This window comes from Populus nigra, chromosome 6, assembly GCF_951802175.1.
Source record: "Populus nigra chromosome 6, ddPopNigr1.1, whole genome shotgun sequence".
Taxonomy (NCBI): domain Eukaryota; kingdom Viridiplantae; phylum Streptophyta; class Magnoliopsida; order Malpighiales; family Salicaceae; genus Populus; species Populus nigra.
This window is the reverse complement of record NC_084857.1, coordinates 16751140-16766459: the sequence shown is the minus strand read 5'-3', so window position 1 is coordinate 16766459 and position 15320 is coordinate 16751140. Positions and strand designations below refer to the sequence as shown.

General features: G+C 35.1%; 2 pseudogenes; both read left to right on the top strand.

The window, feature by feature from the left end:
- Positions 1-11700, top strand: part of LOC133697310 (uncharacterized) — a 33213-nt pseudogene extending 21513 nt beyond the window's left edge.
- A 3144-nt stretch (positions 11701-14844) lies between these two features.
- On the top strand, positions 14845-14955 carry LOC133698091 (small nucleolar RNA R71; annotated as a pseudogene).
- Positions 14956-15320: the final 365 nt, after the last annotated feature.

The following is a 15320-nucleotide window of genomic DNA, read 5'->3' as shown; positions in this document are numbered from 1 at the left end:
TTTTGCTGTGGTTGAGATGGAAACTTATCTTTCTCTTGAAAAGTAAAAGCAGATGTGAACTTTGTGATTAGTACTTAAAAGTGCATTTTTATCAAGGTTTTATATCATCATTTTGCACTTAAAGTATCAATAACTCCTTAACTAAAGCATGTTTTATAATAACATATCTAATTATATAAGATACCTTTAATTTATGGTAAATGTTCATCTTAAATGTAGGTCTATCACATAAATGAAAGAATTGATTGATGGGTTGAAGTACTGAAATTGAAAGGACAAAGAGATGGCCAAACTTAGAAAAGAGATGCTGGTGCAGTCCAAACTGGAACACTGTTCGGTAATTGGGTCATATCTGGAGCTGTAGATCTTGGATTTAGGTCCATTTTATATGGATGGAAAGATAAGACATAGGCCTACAACTTTCATGTGGAGCCCAAGATTTAAAAAGGCCGTTTTCAACTCCAAATTGTAACAACAACGAAGAAGTCCGAATCTGTCCTGCAGCCCAGACACTGTTCAGTGTTCAGCCCATATCTCAAGTTCTAGAAGTCCAAATGATCTCCAATTTTTACCCTGGAAATATGAGACAATTTCCTAGAACTTTCATGATTCAAGTTTGTTCAAATTATGACGTCATCAATGACGTTTTTGGCAGACAAGAAGATAAGAATTGTCACCAAGTCAAGATGTGGTCACCCACTCATCAATTAGTCAACAAATCAATAGTTCCGAATTTTGGCCTATAAAAGGAGGCATTTGCCATGTATTTAGGCATCTTGGTTTCCAGATCAAGATCATGCTCTTGCTCTCTCTTTATATTTTGTAATGCTTAAGTTTTGCTTATATTAATCTCTTGCTTATGCTTTTCATTTCCTTTCCTTGTTTATTTAGGTTTCTTTCTTTCATTATGTCTAGCTAAATTAATTATGTCAAGGTGAAAAGGGTACACTAATGGTGTAAGAATAAGTATAATATAAACTTAACATGGACCTTAATGTTGGATACTAACATGCTTTATATTTGTTATCTTGTTCACTTTTAATACTTTGCTTGTTAAATGGTTAATCTGGATTTATGTTGTATAACACTTGGTACAACAAATACTTGCCACTTTCATAGCCCATACTGTATGGTATAACCGACACCTGAGCTATGAAAGGAACTTGATTTGTTGTTAACATAAGTTATAATCATGAATGCTTGAAAACATTTACAAGTATTAGCATTATTCGAATAAGATAGCTAATGTGATCATGTTAATAATTTATAATCTGATTGGAACCTCCTTATGTGTGGTTTCCAATTGAATAATAAGGGTTTATACTATACTTGTTTGAAATACCATTAGTGGATCCTCTAACCTTGACATTTGTTGTTATCATTGTTTAATCCTTACGTTAATCTTTCATCTCAAAGTTCTCATCAACTTCTTCCTCTTCTTCTTCACTATTATTATTATCACTATTATTATTATTATTGTTATTGTTACTATTATTGTTGCTTATAATTTATACAAGTAACCTCCCTGTGGTTCGACCCCGGTCTTGCCGGGTTATTTATTACTTCGACACTCCTGCACTTGGGAGAAGACATCAATCTTTTGGTCGTGTCAAGTTTTTGGCGCCGTTGCCGGGGAGGTAAATTCTTGTACAAATTATAGTATTTATTTTATTTTCTCTTTTCTCTTTTCTTGTATCTAACTTTGTTTCTTTTGTTTTGTTTCTCTTTCTTTTCTTTTCTTCTTCCTTTTATTCTCTTCTTACACGTGCATGAGAGTGTGGTCACGTACATTAAGTGGTAGACTTTGTAGGGTATCCTCATCATTTTCAGAAAATATGGCTGAAGAAGATAACCAATCGCTTCATAATGAGAATAATGGGAATATTCGGGTTAGAACTCTTAGAGACCACATGAATCCCACAAGAACAAGTGCACCCTCATGCATAGTTTTTCCTCCTGATGCATCTCATTTTAATTTTAAGACAGGCATTATTCAACTTTTACCGTCTTTTCATGGCTTAGATTTAGAAAATCCATACTTGCATTTAAGGGAATTTGAGGAGGTTTGCAACACGTATAATGACTCAAATTGTAGCATGAACACCATTAGATTGAAGCTTTTTCCTTTTTCATTAAAAGATAAAGCTAAAACATGGCTACAAAATTTGAGACTTGGATCCATTCGTGCTTGGGATGAAATGCAACAACAATTTTTAAAGAAATTTTTTCCATCCCACAGAATAAACTCTTTCAAAAGACAAATCATTACTTTCTCTCAAAAACCAGGAGAAACATTTTATCAATGTTGGGATAGGTATCGAGACTTACTTAATACTTGCCCCCATCATGGTTTTGAAACATGGAGATTAGTTTCACATTTTTATGAAGGGTTAACTCCTAGAGATAGGCAAATGGTTGAATTGATGTGCAATGGAACTTTTGAGGATAAAGACCCTAATGAAGCAATGGAATACCTAGACTTGCTAGCTGAAAATGCGCAAAATTGGGACACCACAGGTACTTATGAGGCACCAAGTAAAACCCAACCTCATACATCTAGTGGAGGTATGTACAACCTTAGGGAAGATCATGACCTCCAAGCCAAGTTTGCATCTTTAGCTAGAAAGGTTGAGGCACTAGAATTAAAAAAGAGTGATCAATTAAAATCTGTTCAAGACATTGCATGTCAAATCTGTGAAACCAACGAACATTCAACCAATGATTGTCCAACCTTGCCTTCTTTTAAAGAATGTCTCCATGAACAAGCCCATGCATTAAACAGTTTTCAAAAGCCCAATCATAACCCATATTCGCAAACATATAACCCTGGTTGGAGAAATCATCTAAATTTCAGTTGGAAGAGTGAGAACAGTAATGCTCAAACTTCACAGCCATCGTTTCCAGCACATCATAATTTCCAAAATTCTCATGGATATGCACCTCCTTATGCTCCCCCTCCTAGAAGAAATCTTGAGGAAACATTGCATGCATTTATGGAAAAGCAAGAGGCAATTAACACTCAACTTGCTCAAAGCATGACAGATTTTAAAGATACTCTTGCAAAATTGACATCTGCTCTCAGTTTCCAAGAGAAAGGTAAGTTTCCATCTCAACCACAACAAAATCCCAAGGGGCAATACAATGCGAATGCAAGTAGTTCGGGAAGCCAACACATGGATCATGTAAAATCAGTCATCACTCTTCGTAGTGGTAAGGTTATTGAAAAAACCATTCTTGAACCTTGTGAGAATGATGATGAATCAATCTCTGAGGGTAAGGAAGGGGTTGAATCTGATCATTGCAAAGAAAAGACTGATTCTCCGCCAGCACTTCCATTTCCTCATGCCATGACCAAACAAAGGAAAGTCAATCACAACTCTGAAATCTTTGAAACTTTCAAACAGGTAAGGATCAATATACCTTTGTTGGATGCTATTAAACAGGTTCCTTCTTATGCTAAATTTTTGAAAGATCTGTGCACTGTGAAGAGAAAACTGAATGTGAAAAAGAAAGCCTTCTTAGCCGAACAAGTAAGTGCCATTCTTCAGAACAATAATGCATTGAAATATAAAGACCCTGGTTGTCCTACAATTTCATGCTTTATTGGAGAACATAAAATTGAAAGAGCTTTACTTGATCTTGGAGCTAGTGTGAATTTACTTCCATATTCAGTTTTTCAAAGTCTCAATCTAGGTGAGTTAAAACCAACTTCTGTGACTCTTTTACTTGCCGATAGATCTGTAAAAGTGCCTAGAGGAATAGTTGAAGATGTGTTAGTACAAGTCGATAAATTCATTTATCCTGTGGATTTTATTGTCTTGGATACACAGCCTGTTGAAGCATGTAATTCATTTCCTGTTATTTTAGGGCGTCCATTTCTTGCAACTTCTAATGCATTGATTAATTGTAGGAATGGACTGATGAAGCTATCATTTGGGAACATGACATTGGAGATGAATATTTTCAACATTTGCAAGCAACCTCGAGATGATAATGATTTACAAGAAGTAGATTTTATTGAAGAATTGGTTTATGATCAATTTGAATCTACTTTGAGTAATACTGAGTTTGATGATTTGCAAATGACTTATTCTCAGGAAGAAATCACGGATGAAAAAGACACCGAAAATGTTGATGCGAATCTTTTGTCAAGAGTGACAACAGATTCGATATCTGACATCACACCAACCGATGATTACTTTCCTAACAAATCCTTACTTTCTCTTAGTTCAATGCCTTGGTTTGCTAAAAATATCAATTTCCTTGCCTCAGGAGATTTGCCAACTCATTGGAGTACCGAAGACAAATGTAAGTTTTTGAATGAAGTGAAGAAATTTTATTGGGATGACCCTAACTTATTCAAACATTGTCCTGATCAAATATTTCAAAGATGCATTGCGGACAATGAGGTAAGTAGTGTCATTAAATTTTGTCATTCTGAAGCATGTGGGAGTCATTTCTCGTCAAAAAAGACCATTGCGAAAATCTTTCAAAATGGATTTTATTGGCCCACCATGTTCAAAGACACACATGCATTCTGCAAAGCTTGTGAAAATTATCAAAAGTCAGGATTTATTTCAAAACATCAGGAATCTTTAGATAATCTTCTATTGACTTTGAAGACATATCCCGGTGGAGATGTGCATTGTGCATTTCAAGACTTATGACCCCATTTCCATAAAGAACGTGATCGACTTAGTCTTGGGAATCTGACTGTAAAAGACCTTGTTTGCCAGGTTTTAAGAAAACTGGATGGGAAGCCTATCCCCGACCCATAGAGGGCGTTTAAGCCGTTCTTGGACGTAAAACCAAGGGAAGATGTGAGCCACAATCACAACTACGATTTGAGTCTGAGTTTGTAAAAATTTATGTCTTTCAGTTTTATTAATAGCATAATATTTTTTCTGTTCTGTTATTTCTTATATTTGTTTAAGTGTGTTTCAGGTTTGTCAGTGTTCGTTGTTTCAGGTGATGTCTTCTATACTCTATCTTTCTACCTTAGGACATTGAGGACAATGTCTCGTTTTGGTTGGGGGGAGAGGGTAGTAGTAATTAAAAAAAAAAAAAAACTAACCAGCTAACTGTTTTTGTTTAAAAACCATTGGGCAAAACTGTTATTACTAGGATGGTAGAGTAAGGGGGAATGACTCTTGAGACGCATCTTAGTAAACATTTTCTAATGGTTATTTGCAATATTCATAACAAGGCCTATTAGAATACTTCTTGAAATATTCAGGTTTACAAACTCTCGCATTGTTATCACTTAATTCTACTCATATACTCATTTAACAAGTATTCGTAAACCTTCATTTTCACACACACACTTTAACATATGATTGTGGGTTGCACATTGGATTATTACATTATTTATGTTCTTTTGTTAAAGGTAACAACTAAGGGATAGGGATAGTCTATAATTTGCAAAAAATAAAAAAAGAAAGAAAAAAGAAAAAAGAAGAAAAAAAAAAGAAAAAGAAAAAGAAAAAGAAAATGATGATAATAAAAACGTAGATAAGTTTGATTTCGTAGCCTCCCTAACCTAAGCAATTAAGCCCGAAGGGGTGTTTTAACACCTAATACCCTAAAGTCAACTGACTTGGGAGCTATTGGCCCAAAGCTTGTTACATGGGTTAAGGAGAAAAGCTTAAGGGAATCAAACATTGCACTATCTACGTATCAGTATCTGCAACCCGAGTTACTAAGCTCGTAGGGGTGTCTCAACACCTAATGCCCTAAGATCAACTGGTCTGGGAGTCATTAGCCGAAAGCTCGTTACATGGGTTAAAGATGCATTGTGTTTTATGTTATATGTATAGATATTAAAAAAAAAAAAGAGTAAAGTAAAATAAAATAAAATAATCTCAACCCAAGGAAGTTAACCTTAAACATTAGAACAAAATATTGTTTTCTTCCAATAAAAGCCCCATCATCTATGTTTCATACATTGAGCACATAACAAGGAAGGTTTATTAATATTTTGTTTAAGAGATATTGAGCAGATATATAAATTTAATGAGAGTTTGTTTATCTGGATAGATTAATGGAAGTTGAATGATGAATGCCTTGCTTTGTGGAATTTGCAAATTGTTTTTCTACTTTAACGCTTTAATTACTAGGGACTAGTAATAAGCTGGTTGGGGGGTGTGATTAGTACTTAAAAGTGCATTTTTATCAAGGTTTTATATCATCATTTTGCACTTAAAGTATCAATAACTCCTTAACTAAAGCATGTTTTATAATAACATATCTAATTATATAAGATACCTTTAATTTATGGTAAATGTTCATCTTAAATGTAGGTCTATCACATAAATGAAAGAATTGATTGATGGGTTGAAGTACTGAAATTGAAAGGACAAAGAGATGGCCAAACTTAGAAAAGAGATGCTGGTGCAGTCCAAACTGGAACACTGTTCGGTAATTGGGTCATATCTGGAGCTGTAGATCTTGGATTTAGGTCCATTTTATATGGATGGAAAGATAAGACATAGGCCTACAACTTTCATGTGGAGCCCAAGATTTAAAAAGGCCGTTTTCAAGTCCAAATTGTAACAACAACGAAGAAGTCCGAATCTGTCCTGCAGCCCAGACACTGTTCAGTGTTCAGCCCATATCTCAAGTTCTAGAAGTCCAAATGATCTCAAATTTTTACCCTGGAAAGATGAGACAATTTCCTAGAACTTTCATGATTCAATTTTGTTCAAATTATGATGTCATCAATGACGTTTTTGGCAGACAAGAAGATAAGAATTGTCACCAAGTCAAGATGTGGTCACCCACTCATCAATTAGTCAACAAATCAATAGTTCCGAATTTTGGCCTATAAAAGGAGGCATTTGCCATGTATTTAGGCATCTTGGTGTTCAGATCAAGATCATGCTCTTTCTTTCTCTCTTTATATTTTGTAATGCTTAAGTTTTGCTTATATTAATCTCTTGCTTATGCTTTTCATTTCCTTTCCTTGTTTATTTATGTTTCTTTCTTTCATTATGTCTAGCTAAATTAATTATGTCAAGGTGAAAAGGGTACACTAATGGTATAAGAATAAGTATAATATAAACTTAACATGGACCTTAATGTTGGATACTAACATGCTTTATATTTGTTATCTTGTTCACTTTTAATACTTTGCTTGTTAAATGGTTAATCTAGATTTATGTTGTATAACACTTGGTACAACAAATACTTGGCACTTTCATAGCCCATACTGTATGGTATAACCGACACCTGAGCTATGAAAGGAACTTGATTTGTTGTTAACGTAAGTTATAATCATGAATGCTTGAAAACATTTACAAGTATTAGCATTATTCGAATAAGATAGCTAATGTAATCATGTTAACAGTTTATAATTTGATTGGAACCTCCTTGTGTGTGGTTTCCAATTGAATAATAAGGGTTTATACGATACTTGTTTGAAATACCATTAGTGGATCCTCTAACCTTGACATTTGTTGTTATCATTGTTTAATCCTTACGTTAATCTTCCATCTCAAAAGTTCTCATCAACTTCTTCCTCTTCTTCTTCACTATTATTATTATCATTGTTATTATTATTGTTGTTGTTGTTGTTGTTGTTGTTGTTGTTGTTATTGTCACTTTTGTTTTATTGTTATCTATAATTTATACAAGTAACCTCCCTGTGGTTCGACCCCGGTCTTGCCGGGTTATTTATTACTTCGACACTCCTGCACTTGGGAGAAGACATCAATCTTTTGGTCGTGTCAAGTTTTTGGCGCCGTTGCCGGGGAGGTAAATCATTGTACAAATTATAGTATTTATTTTATTTTCTCTTTTCTCTTTTCTCTTTTCTTGTATCTAACTTTGTTTCTTTTCTTTTGTTTCTCTTTCTTTTGTTTTCTTCTTCCTTTTATTTTCTTCTTACACGTGCATGAGAGTGTGGTCACGTACATTAAGTGGTAGACTTTGTAGGGTATCCTCATCATTTTCAGAAAATATGGCTGAAGAAGATAACCAATCGCTTCATAATGAGAATAATGAGAATATTCGGGTTAGAACTCTTAGAGACCACATGAATCCCACAAGAACAAGTGCACCCTCATGCATAGTTTTTCCTCCTGATGCATCTCATTTTAATTTTAAGACAGGCATTATTCAACTTTTACCATCTTTTCATGGCTTAGATTTAGAAAATCCATACTTGCATTTAAGGGAATTTGAGGAGGTTTGCAACACATATAATGACTCAAATTGTAGCATGAACATCATTAGATTGAAGCTTTTTCCTTTTTCATTAAAAGATAAAGCTAAAACATGGCTACAAAATTTTAGACCTGGTTCCATTCGTGCTTGGGATGAAATGCAACAACAATTTTTAAAGAAGTTTTTTCCATCCCACAGAACAAACTCTTTCAAAAGACAAATCATTACTTTCTCTCAAAAACCAGGAGAAACATTTTATCAATGTTGGGATAGGTATCGAGACTTACTTAATACTTGCCCCCATCATGGTTTTGAAACATGGAGATTAGTTTCACATTTTTATGAAGGGTTAACTCCTAGAGATAGGCAAATGGTTGAATTGATGTGCAATGGAACTTTTGAGGATAAAGACCCTAATGAAGCAATGGAATACCTAGACTTGCTAGCTGAAAATGCGCAAAATTGGGACACCACAGGTACTTATGAGGCACCAAGTAAAACTCAACCTCATACATCTAGTGGAGGTATGTACAACCTTAGGGAAGATCATGACCTCCAAGCCAAGTTTGCATCTTTAGCTAGAAAGGTTGAGGCATTAGAATTAAAAAAAGACTGGTCAACTAAAATCTGTTCAAGATATTGCATGTCAAATCTGTGAAACCAACGAACATTCAACCAATGACTGTCCAACCTTACCTTCTTTTAAAGAATGTCTCCATGAACAAGCCCATGCATTAAACAGTTTTCAAAGGCCCAATCATAACCCATATTCGCAAACATATAACCCTGGTTGGAGAAATCATCCAAATTTCAGTTGGAAGAGTGAGAACAATAATGCTCAAACTTCACAACCATCGTTTCAAGCACATCATAATTTCCAAAATTCTCATGGATATGCACCTCCTTATGCTCCCCCTCCTAGAAGAAATCTTGAGGAAACATTGCATGCATTTATGGAAAAGCAAGAGGCAATTAACACTCAACTTGCTCAAAGCATGACAGATTTTAAAGATACTCTTGCAAAATTGACATCTGCTCTCAGTTTCCAAGAGAAAGGTAAGTTTCCATCTCAACCACAACAAAATCCAAAGGGGCAATACAATGTAAATGCAAGTAGTTCTGGAAGCCAACACATGGATCATGTAAAATCAGTCATCACTCTTCGCAGTGGTAAGGTTATTGAAAAACCCATTCTTGAACCTTGTGAGAATGATGATGAATCAATCTCTGAGGGTAAGGAAGGGGTTGAATCTAATCATTGCAAAGAAAAGACTGATTCTCCGCCAGCACTTCCATTTCCTCATGCCATGACTAAACAAAGGAAAGTCAATCACAACTCTGAAATCTTTGAAACTTTTAAACAGGTAAGGATCATTATACCTTTGGTGGATGCTATTAAACAGGTTCCTTCTTATGCTAAATTTTTGAAAGATCTGTGCACTGTGAAGAGAAAACTGAATGTGAAAAAGAAAGCCTTCTTAGCCGAACAAGTAAGTGCCATTCTTCAGAACAATAATGCATTGAAATATAAAGACCCTGGTTGTCCTACAATTTCATGCTTTATTGGAGAACATAAAATTGAAAGAGCTTTACTTGATCTTGGAGCTAGTGTGAATTTACTTTCATATTCAGTTTTTCAAAGTCTCAATCTAGGTGAGTTAAAACCAACTTCTGTGACTCTTTTACTTGCCGATAGATCTGTAAAAGTGCCTAGAGGAATAGTTGAAGATGTGTTAGTACAAGTCGATAAGTTCATTTATCCTGTGGATTTTATTGTCTTGGACACACAACCTGTTGAAGCATGCAATTCATTTCCTGTTATTTTAGGGCGTCCATTTCTTGCAACTTCTAATGCATTGATTAATTGTAGGAATGGACTGATGAAGCTATCATTTGGGAACATGACATTGGAGATGAATATTTTCAACATTTGCAAGCAACCTGGAGATGATAATGATTTACAAGAAGTAGATTTTATTGAAGAATTAGTTTATGATCAATTTGAATCTACTTTGAGTAATACTGAGTTTGATGAATTTGAAGATTTGCAAATGACTTATTCTCAGGAAGAAATCACGGATGAAAAAGACACCAAAAATGTTGATGCGAATCTTTTGTCAAGAGTGACAACAGATTCGATATCTGACATCACACCAACCGATGATTACTTTCCTGACAAATCCTTACTTTCTCTTAGTTCAATGCCTTGGTTTGCTAAAAATATCAATTTCCTTGCCTCAGGAGACTTGCCAACTCATTGGAGTACCGAAGACAAAGGTAAGTTTTTGAACGAAGTGAAGAAATTTTATTGGGATGACCCTAACTTATTCAAACATTGTCCTGATCAAATATTTCAAAGATGCGTTGTGGACAATGAGGTAAGTAGTGTCATTAAATTTTGTCATTCGGAAGCATGTGGGAGTCATTTCTCGTCAAAAAAGACCATTGCGAAAATCTTTCAAAATGGATTTTATTGGCCCACCATGTTCAAAGACACACATGCATTCTGCAAAACTTGTGAAAATTGTCAAAAAGTTGATACTGGTCAAAAAGTTTTGCTTTATAATTCTCGACTCCATTTATTTCCTGGAAAGTTAAGATCAAGATGGAGCGGTCCATTTATTGAGAAACATGTGTATCCTTATGGGGCCTTTGATATTGAGAATCCAAATAATGACAATGTTTCTAAGAGAAATGGACATCGTTTGAAAACTTACTTTGATAATTTTCCTAGTGAAAATGAATCCATTGGTTTGAATGATCCTGTAGATAAAGGTTGATTATTTTGTTTTTCTCACATTGTTTTTGTGTTTCCTTTTGGTGTGACTCTTGTTTTGCTAGTCTCTCATCCCGGTCAAATGGCGGATAACGGTACTCCGTGACTTAAGTCGGTTCTTTCAGTTTCCCATAATAACTGATATTTGTATATATTTGTGCAATTCTTTGCTCTTTCTCTCTTCTTTGAATCTCTTCAATTCTCATTTCAAAATGGACACCATTCTTGAAAAATTGAAAAAATACTTTCCCGCTCTGCCTCAGAATGCGATTACAAAAATTTACCGTGCTAGGTGTGCAAGATTGAAGGTGTTAATGAATCATGGAATTCCTGAAGATATTCGCTGGCTGATTGAAGCAAAGGTCAGATTATCAGGTGAGTCCTCCAATTCTTTCATTTCACACATGCCTGGAACAGGTAAAAGCACTTTTGCAAAGAAACGTCGTGCAAAACGACTGAAAGTCTGTCACAGATGTGCCAGATGGACTTGTAATGCAACATGTCGTTCTTTAGGAATGGTATCTATAAACCGTGAAGATAAAATACAATTCATTAAGGATGGCCTGAGTAAGGGGTCTTTAGATAATCTTTTGTTGACCCTTGAGACGCATCCTAGTGGAGATGTGCATCGTGCAATTCATGATTTATGGCCCCATTTTCATAAAGAACGTGATCGACTTAGTCTTGGGAATCTGACTGTAAAAGACCCTGTTTGCCAGTTTTTAAGAAAACTGGATGGGAAGCCTATCCCCGACCCATAGAGGGCGTTTAAGCCGTTCTTGGACGTAAAACCAAGGGAAGATGTGAGCCACAATCACAACTACCTGTACATACACATGCTCTTTCAAAATAAATAAATAAATAAAGAGAGAGAGTGTGAGACTCTAGCTGGCCTATAAATAGGTGGTATGATTGCATCTTCAATTTCTCATCTATAAAATCTTCTCTTCCTTCCCCTCATTTCTACTCATCCCTTACATTAGACAGATATAGAAGTGTGTAGAAATGGCAGGCCCCTCAAGTTATCACATAAAAAATATTTGTGTTTTCGGTGGATCCAGTCCTGGGAAGGAAATAGCTTTTTTAGAAGCAGCAAATCATCTTGGTCAGGTACTAGCTGAGAAAAAGATTCATTTAGTGTATGGGGGAGGCAGCCTTGGGTTAATGGGGGGTGTGGCAATAGCTGCATTTCTAGGAGGTAGTCAAGTTTTGGGGGTCGTCCCCGAAGCTTTAACAAAAGGGGACATCATTGGAAGAACAATTGGAGAGGAACTACAGGTCTCCACAATGTTTGATCGAATGAATACAATGTTTAACCATGCTGATGCCTTCATTGCCTTACCAGGTGGTCTAGGCACATTGGAAGAGATCTTTCATATTTCCTCTTGGGCCCAACTTCACATTCACCATAAACCTATAGGTTTGCTCAATGTTAATGGTTTTTATGATACTTTGTTGTCTTTTCTTGATCAAGCTGTGGAACAGGAATTTCTAACATCTTCGGCACGACAAATCATAATCTCTGCTGCTACTGCTGAACAATTGATCGACAAACTACAATCTTTCACCCCTGTAATTGATCCTTCCATGAGTCGCATCAATTGGTCAACTACAGAAAGCCGTAAAAAGCTTAGATTGGATTTGAGCCTTCGTTTGTGAATCCTTGTGTCTTTTGGTTTTATTTCTCACATAGTATTTTGTTCTGTTATTTGTTATATTTGTTTAAGTGTGTTTCAGGTTTGTCAGTGTTCGTTGTTTCAGGTGATGTCTTCTATACTCTATCTTTCTACCTTAGAACATTGAGGACAATGTCTCGTTTTGGTTGGGGGGAGAGGGTAGTAGTATTTCAAAAAAAAAAAAAACCAACTAACTGTTTTTGTTTTAAAAACCATTTGGCAAAACTGTTATTACTAGGATGGCAGAGTAAGGGGGAATGACTCTTGAGACGCATCTTAGTAAACATTTTCTAATGGTTATTTGCAATATTCATAACAAGGCCTATTAGAATACTTCTTGAAATATTCAGGTTTACAAACTCTCGCATTGTTATCACTTGGTTCTGCTCCTATACTCATTTAACAAATATTCTTAAACCTTTATTTTCACACACACACTTTAACATATGATTGTGGGTTGCACATTGGATTATTACATTATTTATGTTCTTTTGTTAAAGGTAACAACTAAGGGATAGGGATAGTCTATAATTTCCAAAAAACAAAAAAAAACAAAAAAACAAAAAAAAAGAGAAAAAAAAAACAAAAAAAAAGAGAAAAAAATGATGATAATAAAAACGTAGATAAGTTTGGTTTCGTAGCCTCCCTAACCTAAGCAATTAAGCCCGAAGGGGTGTTTTAACACCTAATACCCTAAAGTCAACTGACTTGGGAGCTATTGGCCCAAAGCTTGTTACATGGGTTAAGGAGAAAAGCTTAAGGGAATCAAACATTGCACTATCTACGTATCAGTATCTGCAACCCGAGTTACTAAGCTCGTAGGGGTGTCTCAACACCTAATGCCCTAAGATCAACTGGTCTGGGAGTCATTAGCCGAAAGCTCGTTACATGGGTTAAAGATGCATTGTGTTTTATGTTATATGTATAGATATTAAAAAAAAAAGTAAAATAAAATAAAATAATCCCAACCCAAGGAAGTTAACCTTAAACATTAGAACAAAATATTGTTTTCTTCCAACAAAAGCCCCATCATCTATGTTTCATACATTGAGCACATAACAAGGAAGGTTTATTAATATTTTGTTTAAGAGGTATTGAGCAGATATATAAAATTTAATGAGAGTTTGTTTATCTGGATAGATTAATGGAAGTTGAATGATGAATGCCTTGCTTTGTGGAATTTGCAAATTGTTTTTCTATTTTAACGCTTTAATTACTAGGGACTAGTAATAAGCTGGTTGGGGGGTGTGATTAGTACTTAAAAGTGCATTTTTATCAAGGTTTTATATCATCATTTTGCACTTGAAGTATCAATAACTCCTTAACTAAAGCATGTTTTATAATAACATATCTAATTACATAAGATACCTTTAATTTATGGTAAATGTTAATCTTAAATGCAGGCCTATCACATAAATGAAAGAATTGATTGATGAGTTGAAGTACTGAAATTGAAAGGACAAAAAGATGGCCAAAGAGATGCTGGTGCAGTCCAAAATAACCCGGCAAGACCGGGGTCGAACCACAGGTATCTTTAAGATCTACCATGATTTGAGCATTTTGAGTGTTGATTGTCTCCTGCTTTTCAATAAATGCATGCAATGTTTCCTTAAGATTTCTTCTAGGAGGTGGAGCATAAGGAGGTGCATATCTATGAGAAGTTTGGAAAGTGTGATGTGCTTGAAATGGTGGCTGTGAAGTTTGTGCATTATTGTTACCACTCTTCTAACTGAAATTTGAGTGATTTCTCCAACCAGGGTTGTATGTTTGCGAGTATGAGTTATGATTGGGCCTTTGAAAACTGTTTAAAGCATGAGCTTGTTCATGGAGGCATTCCTTGAAAGAAGGCAAAGTTGGATAGTCACTGGTTGCATGTTCATTTGTTTCACAGATTTGACACACAATGTCTTAAACAGATTTTAATTGACCACTCTTTTTACATTTAAGTGCCTCAACTTTTCTAGCTAAAGATGCAAATTTGGCTTGGAGGTCATGATCTTCCCTAAGATTGTACATACCTCCACTAGATGTATGAGGTTAAGTTTTACCCGGTGCCTCATAAGTGCCCATAGTGTCCCAATTTTGGGCATTTTCAGCTAGCAAATCTAGTACTCCATTGCTTCATCAGGATCTTTATTTTCAAAAATTCCATTGCACATCAATTCCACCATTTGTCTATCTTTAGGTGTTAACCTTTCATAAAATTGTGAAACCAATCTTCATGTTCCAAAACCATGATGAGGGCAAGTATTAAGCAAGTCTCGATACCTATCCCAATATTGGTAAAATGTTTCACCTGGTTTTTGAGTGAAAGTGGTGATTTGTCTTTTGAAAGAGTTTGTTCTGTAAGATGGAAAAAACTTCTTTAAAAATTGTTGTTGCATTTCATCCCAAGCATGAATAGATCCTGACCTAAGATTTTGTAGCCATGTTTTAGCTTTATCTTTTAATGAAAAAGGAAAAAGCTTTAATCTAATGGTATTCATGCTACAATTTCAGTTATTATAGGTGTTACAAACTTCTTCAAATTCTCTCAAATGCAAGTATGGATTTTCTAGATCTAAGCCATGAAAAGAAGGTAAAAGTTGAATAATACCTGGCTTAAAATTAAAAAGAGATGCATCAGGAAGAAAAACTATACATGAGGGTGCACTTGTTCTTGTGGGATTCATGTTGTCTCTAAGTGTTCTAACACGGTTATTCTC